The sequence below is a fragment of the Botryllus schlosseri genome, chromosome 12, assembly GCF_051294905.1.
Source record: "Botryllus schlosseri isolate E-star chromosome 12, Bs_hap1, whole genome shotgun sequence".
NCBI lineage: Eukaryota > Metazoa > Chordata > Ascidiacea > Stolidobranchia > Styelidae > Botryllus > Botryllus schlosseri.
The window spans coordinates 22,708,354-22,716,989 of NC_137247.1; positions in this window are offsets into that span (position 1 = coordinate 22,708,354).

Below are 8,636 nucleotides of genomic sequence, written 5' to 3' on the forward strand. Positions count from 1 at the left end.
AACAGTGCTTCCAAACTCAGGTCAACTAAGTTTCTGCTAAATTCTTTTCTCGCCCAGCGAATCTGGGAAATATCGGCTTCAACAGTAGCCGTTGAGGGAAAGAATGTTGCCAGTCATCCACAAAAGGTTTTCTGAGCTTCAAAATCTTTGGAGGGCCGAACCGGCTTCCATGCATCATGAAAAGAGATCACTTCGCCAGTGCCATCGATCTCATCGCGGAAAGAATTTTCTTCCCGATCCTTTTCCAGGAGTTTCATGTGTTGTCTCTCAACACATTCTATTTAGTAGCCCGACTATCATTTCTCCTTCAGTCTACCGATATATATTCGGAGGACTTTTGTCACTTCAGGTGGCTTTAATATTACCAACTCGCATGGAAGAGTCCTGGGAAGGTTAGCTTGTTTAAGAACATTGACGCAACAAGACTGTCTGGCAAAACGAGACTATGCGGCTCAGAAATAGCCAGACAGTTTGTTGCGTCACAATGTTCAACTCGATCACAATGCAAAAATTGTGATTGATTTTGGGGCTTCCAGTTCCATGAGCAGAGTATATTTCAGATTTTAATAATCAGTACTGCGGCAGCTTCTCATTGATACCCGTTTTATCAAATTTAGTGCTCGACAAGCCGGTCAAAAATGGTTGTAAAACTGCCTTTGGACAAATGGAAAGTATGACGTAAACCAAATGCAGTCAGCCGTTCAATCTCGCTGTGCCCACACCATTTAGGACACCATGCTTTCACCCCTAATGGGTGGGCTGGACCCAGATTAAGAATCCTGCCTTTCACAAACGCTCTTCTCGCTTGTAACGAGGTCCTGCTAACACAACACCATGAACGAAATACACTATTTGACAGGCCGTGTTATTTTTGGCATATGCCAAAAATTGCTTATTTTTGGCATTTTCAAATTTTTATTTTTGGCAGTTTTGGCATCTGGCTCCTGAAATGCCAAAAATAACACGGCCTGCCTATACCTGAACGAGCCACCATGCGAGAGATGCCTATACCTGAAAGTACGACTCACCAACACGAGTTTTCAATACGACACACCAACGCAGCCTATACCTGAAAGTACACCAACATACCCATAAGAAACCATTACGAATCAGCAGCGATAGGGGAGGGGGGAATCACCAACACGAGTTTTCAATACGAATCACCAGCGGCCCCATAAGAACCAATGGCGATTCGCGAGCGATCTATACTACCACGCAAGTTGCTATTCTTGACGTCGCATCAGGATTGTAGGCATAGTCGAAATATATATTGGAATCGCCCAAACGTAGGAGAAAAAATCTTCATTCGTGAAACGCACACGATTCTGATTAGGTATTTCTTTATGAGGTGCCTCATTTTCCTCTGCGGTATGATTTTCAAGTTTAATTATAATCACTCAAAGATTTATGAACCAATTTGTTAATTCAAATTGGATTTTCACTGCCGTCAATACACGACAATTTAATTATATATAAAGGGCCGTATAGTTATTGTTTAACGGCTGCATGTGACCGTAGCCCTGAAGGTTTCCACCTCTGGCCTGTTGAAATGGGGATGAGCAAGGCTGCAACGTATTGGGAGTGCTAAATATTAATCAGGGCTCTAGGTTACCAGACCACCACCCAACACAGTGTTTCCCAAACTCGACATTACCGATGAATCAGGACCAATGGTGTGTATAAACATTTGCTTATGACATCACCAAAGGAATGTAATTTACAAGCTGAGTAGAGCTGATATGAATATTGTACCATATTGCACAACCGGTCAACATGTTCTGAGGCATAAACTTGACTATTCATTGTGATAACCAGTCATTGGTCCATTTCAATGTGGGTCTGGTGCATCTCAGTGCACCCCATCTGAGTTGTACACCCTTTTATAATTTTCGTAAACCTCAGGGTGTACGAAACGAAACCCTGCTCTCGATGACTGCGTAATCGCGTCGAGCAAGTGCGACGGTGAAGATATCGCGCCATAAATTTTGTCAACGGGTTAAGGCACGATTGCGCGCAGCCGCGGCAGCTGGAGCTTGAAGGTCCTGTGGAAGTTTCCATGATTGCAGCTCCATGAAGGTGGCGTTCTGAAGAAATGTCTGAGGTCAATTTTTTTTTCGTTTCGCCCTTCAATTTGAGATCACATTATTTTTAGAGCGCAGTGCCCCTTTAACATTATGACATTGATCCTATCAGTATATCGGTCCACTCATGGGACTTTGCAGCATTTTACTGTGCCCTAACGCCAAAGAGAAGTAGGGCCTATCGGAGTTTGTCATAGTGAGGTGCCAAGCAGCAACTATTGGTAAGGGTAGAGGAGAGTCTCAATTGGAACGGATGCAAATTTGATTGAGCAAGTCATCGTTTTCAAATTTCAATTCGGGTCATGAGATATTCCAGTTAGCGTCTCAAAATACCCCTTTTCAACAAAAAACGATCGCAAGGAGATTTTCTTAACGTTTGCGTTTACACGATAATAAATGTTAACATCGTTAAGCGTTTTAAGCGTGACCTATTGATTGACAGTTACGGCCTTTTATAGGTATAGTTACGGCTTTTTATAGTTATAGTTATTAAGTCCAATTGATATCAGAATATTCAGTATTATCTACGGCAGAGGTCTCAAAAATAGCGGCCCGCGACGGCATTTCAGAATTTCCAGTATTCAACATTATATTCAAGTGCCATATATATTTTTTAGATACAAGAACTTAAAGCTCACCCTAAAACTACTATAAAAATCACTGAAATCTCAACAAACTTCGCTATCACATCACTTTTAAAAGCTACCATGCGGTAGAAGATCGCTGTTACGTCACATTTCTAGATCATGATGATAAAAGATGACCCGTTGATGATTCGTGACTGGAAATTGTGATTTGGTTTGGTGCGACCTTTTCGTAAAATTACTCGATTTCGAATTAACTGGGTGATGAAATAAATATGACTCAAGTTGAGTTGGGTCATACGTTACAGTCAGAAAAGTACTTGCGACTAGGAATGGTGACTTGGTAATCCTACGGGCGCAACAATCTATGGAACTGTTATGGGGAATAGTAATATATCAAAAGGTTGTAGATTGCGTTGCGAAGGGTATATAGCTATCTGATCGGTGAGTATGGCAACCATTGACATTCTATAACTGCCGTGTCGTATAGTAGGTTACATGCTGGGTGTTGTTTGTTCTCTTTATCCATGTTATTATCGATGGCGAGTAAGGTAGTTGTCACATCAATGAATTATTCGCCGATTAGCCATTTCTATTTCAGGAGTTCATAACCAGGGTCCGTAGACCCCATCGGGGTACGAAGCACCACATCAGGGTGTACGAGATGCAATGTGGAATTAGGCCTATATGCTGTGGAATATTTTCCTGGCCGATATGTTTATCTGGAAAATAGTCTTCGCGCTACGCATTAAAAATTATGTTGAAAATGGACAGGGGCTACGAGAAATCTCATTGGAAGTACGATATGTTCCAATAATATACGAAGCTGAAATCTACCGCTGATTTATTTTGATTTTGGCAGTGGCAGCAACAATAGCCTATATACTTATCACGACTGTATCAAAGCAAGGAGTATAGGCTACAACGCTCAAATGCTCTGATATTAGATGAATCTTCGGTTGATTTTAAAATATTCTACACAAAATTGTGGCACGTCAAAGGTCAACCCGTCAATTACAACCCGACAGTTTTATGATGTGATGTAATGATGCATCATCTCGCATGATGTCTATAACTCATTAAATGAAAAAATTATACCCGGCACAAAAACAATTTTATTCGAATATTTGAACTGGGATTTTTTTTTCGTGTCAAGCGTGAATGATACAATAATAAATTACATTCCAACGATGTTTGTGGAATGCCTGCCTGCAAGGTCCCGTCAAATACGGCCTACTTGGAAATTATACATTGACTATATTGATGCTGCCGACCGCGGCGTCATCAAAAACTAGGAAATTGTCCCGCGGGCACATTTGAGTTTGAGACTTCTGATCTACAGTGTGCCAGGAATGCGTGGTAGGTAACAGTCAAAGATGATAATATTATGCTTCTACAAGCGGTATCCGGTGATTGTTTGTTTGTTTGTGGTATTCATGGTGGTTTTCGACTACTACACTGTAAAATCTCTGGTAGATTTACAAAGAAATCTCTGTTAATTTTACAACTAATTACCGGTCGCATCCATTACCTGCGCGTAGCTTGTTATTTTACATTTTGATATATAATATTACCTAAGTTTGGCTGTAAAGTCATGTTACCAGGATTTCTTCGCAAAATTACTCACTGTTACTCGTTACCGCAGTTTACCAGGCTATTGGCAAAACTGATTAGTGATTAGCTTCAAAATCGCTACAGCCCATGTATAGCCTACGTGGAATTGAATGTTACTAATATATCATTCTCGTGGTGATTTGATCTGATATAACCTCGTTCGCGAGACAGGGGTAGGTCGTACGAAAATAGTTGACCGTGGTACCAATGTCAGTATTGCACGTATCAGGGTCAAAAAACAACTGACAATCGTAGCTAATGCGGTTACTACACCATAGCCATTATGATATGTTGTAAGGCTAGGTAATATTACATATCAAAATGTAAAATAACAAGCTACGCGCAGTTATTGGCAGCGACCGGTAATTCGTTGATAAATTTACAGAGATTTCTTTGTAAATCTACCAGATTTTTGTATTTTTGTATTCAAAAAGTATATTTCTAGCCGTGCGTGCACAAAGTACCGATTAGCATTAACTAAAAATTGATTGACTTTCGCAAAAGATTAAGCAGGGCATAGGGAGGTGTTGGCACGACTCTTGACTCGACTCACTTTGCAAAAACGACTGGTTTTGACTTCACTCGGTGTCTCAAAAATGTTGATTGACTCGTGACTCGAAGCAAAATTTTCGAGTCAATTTCAAGTCATAAAGTAATCGGTGTCTACTAAGCCGCTGTACGTGTACAATGTACATACATATTCTCGACACCCGAATATGATATGTATGAGCAATTGAGCATTTAAGCAATCAGTCATTCAACGATTGCACAGTACAGCCTGGTTTTACTCAGCCTCCATCGCTAAGTAGCAAACAAATTGACCGCAAACCCAGGGATTAGGTAACCTAGACTAGTAGTATTCTATCCCTAGCATGCAGCGTTATTCTTCTGTATGTTAATCATGAAGAGACTCTTGAATAATTTTATTCGGACTGATGTATGGGTTTATGTAATTTTCCTGAAAAATTAGTACAGGCTTAAATTGCACCATATAGATATGTTGTTGGATAGTGTGCTGCTTCATATCAATTTGTTTCAACTTTCTGAGGTTTAAGATTCCATTATCTATTTGACGCACCGCAGTTCCACGTATATGTGAGCGAGTAACGCCCTGTTCAAGGTGTAATTACCTTAATATTCGTAACTTTTTATATTTAGTTGTGCGGATCAATCGGTACTGCAAAATGCAATGGCTTCGATCATGCCTCGAAATTCGAAAATAAAACACGACGTTGCGAGTTGACTCGAGTCACCTCGAAAAATTGAGTGACTTGAATTGACTCGACGCACAATCAAAAAAATAATGTCTCGACTTAACTTGAGTCAAAACATTTGATGACTCGAATTAACTTGTGACCCGAAGGTATGACTTGATCCCACTGGCGTATGATAAAAATGTTTAAGGTATTTCACATGTTCCGATGAAAGCACAAAACCAGTCACCTTACGTTCGCCTTCGTTCTCTCGATCACGTGGCCGGAGAACCACTTGAGTCGTCGAGAGCACTCATTCAATAATTTCGTCAATGATATTTACACATATTTGTTTAAAATATATACCCTTGATTAAGAAGAAGGGCGTAGCGGGAAAAAAACTGACTTTAGTAATCTTATTTGGCGTATATTGACTAGATAGGACAAGAAAATATGGTGCGTGATAATCAATGAGCAAATGACACATCTATTTCTTCCAACCATGCACTACATTATCTAATATGGTAGTTTCATGGACAGCGAACTGTGCTCTATGATCGTACTACTTTTAATTTGTTTTCAAGATACAACTCTCATGTTAAGCCTGAAGAGTACGATCAATTGTGGATACTTCAAACGGTGGCAACGTGTGTTTGATTTTGAATGTGGTGCATAATCGCTGACAACCTAATGCGATATAGATTTACCAGGATAATTTATTTTTTTAATTAGCAGAATTTCTCTCATGCCTTCAACAATATTCGTCCTGTGTTTTCAAAATCCATATATATAGAGATATCGTCGTCAAACAGTCAAACGCTGATTTACAATAGGTAGAATAAATATGCTGCTACGGCAATAAAATAAAGAATGTCGGTCTGCCGTAAATGACCAATAAAACTGAAAAACACCACGCATACCATAAACAACAAATATGCCCAAACTACATCAATGTGAGGTTACGGTCGGGGGAGCAGTAAGGTATAATAACGGTCACCTTACCGGAAAACCGCACTCAGCGAGACAGATTTTTCATGGATATCAATCCAATAAAATCTTGTGAATAGTTTGCGTACCCAATATTCAGATGAAGTTTCACCACATATTCCAGTTGTTACTACCCTGAACTGCATTGACGTTGTGGCAGTTACGATGCCTGGGATCACCTAGTCGAATATATTATCAAATTTATAATCTAAATGGCGCCATTATTAAGAGCTTTTTTTAAAATGCAATGCGCTTATGAATATGTCAGCGGCATATATATAACGTTCTCTCGGTGATTCAAATCACCTCCTTCCTGCTTATGCACACGTCAGTGAGGAGGTAACACATTTGACGATGTAGTTTTACAAAGCATTAACAGTTGACACATTTTCGTTTGTATTTCCCGGTGACACATCAAAGCATATGAAGATAGACTACATCCCATGTTCGTTATCTGGACATGGTTTGAACTGATACTGAGTCAAGCTTGATACAAAATCTGATCACATCAGATCCGATCTTATCAGAATCTGGAGTAAAATTGGAAATGGGAAAATCCTCGGCCGTTGCGCACTTTAGCAGGCTACTTCTTACGTCAAGTATGGTGACACGGAACCTTCACTTTTCAGTCTTACGTGGCTGAAGAAATAGAATCCAAAGTGTGATCAACAACAAGGAAAGCAACGCAGCATTACGTCATAAGTACTGATAACAATAACATCTTCTCCTTTCACGTGGAATCATTCCTTGGAATCAACGTTTTAGCAACCTCATGTTACCAACCGCTGGTGTAAACCATCGCGACAAGGATATAGTTGGACAATGAACATTTTGTTAATTCTCCTCGGACCCATTGAAAGACTGAAGCCCGTGCCTCTGTAGAAAATGTTAGGACCTATGTAAGATGTTCGTTCTAGCAGTAGTCAGACCAATCATATCTGATTTGTTCTAATTCAGTGGTTTTCAAACTTTTTTAAGAAACGCCCTCTTTATGATAATGAAGAAGTTCGCCCTCTCCTCCTTATCATCAAATCACAAAGTGCTACCAGAATGCTATCGGTCCCAAGGAATATTTTGATAACAAGGAAGGTTACGACTGGGGATGATAGAATATTTTGAATTATAATTAATATTATTTCACATTTTACAATGGTGCTTCTCGCCTTTTTCTTGCTATGTGCACCACGACTAGAATGTTTCTAAAGTTCACTGGTCTTTGTGCTTAGTCATCTTGGGGGCGACTTCTTCAATCTTTCGCTCCTTCAGACTTCAGACTCTCCGACATCCATCCGTCCCAGTCGTGGTCTTTGCTGCCGACTTGCAGCACGGCTCACGTTCGGTTTGGGTTTTTCAATGCACTGCAACCGCAGTGATGTCGGCGAGGAAGAGCTCAGAGAAACCTCCGACACATAGAAGTTGGTCCGAACCGGGGATTCGAATCACTACCATTGGTGTCGTGACGCCGGCGCTTTTTATATTTTTTCAATTGACCGCAGCTTCGCGCCCTCGTTCAGAAGCTTTCACATCCCCCACTGATAATTGAAAACCTACTTTTTCTTCAGTTGATTGCGATCGGAGCTCATCTATTGCGCACTCGTTGCAGAGCGGTCGTATTGGCCGATGGTCTGCCACATAGCATTGCATATAGGGTTGCATTTAAAACAAACGATGTTTTAAAACTGTGAGAAGTATATTTAAAAGATGCAAAAACAGAAAATGCCACACGACTGCAACGCGACAACGACAAAACGACCTCTCTCTCTCTCAACGGGTTACCCGAGCTCTGAGTCCCAATATTCACGACCATCAAACAAGACCATTCGAACTAATTACCGAGCAATCAATCAGTCGCACGCGCTATGATCAGCGTCCGAGGTAACAGTCAGTACACAAAATCTACAAAGGCACAAAAACACTGTGTTCAAAACATATTTTAAGTTGTAAAATTATGCCATAATTGTGAAAATACTTTCCAAAAACATGTTGTTTGAGCATACGGACAATTACCAATTACCAATTACAATAAAGCCGACGCATATCGATATGGGATGGTCGGAACCCTTAAAATAGTCGGTTCAACAGCAATGGTACAGACATTTCGTCAAAGAAGCTATATTTACCCTATATTTTCAATTGTCAATGTCAATATACTTTGACGTCACAATTGAATTTCGTGA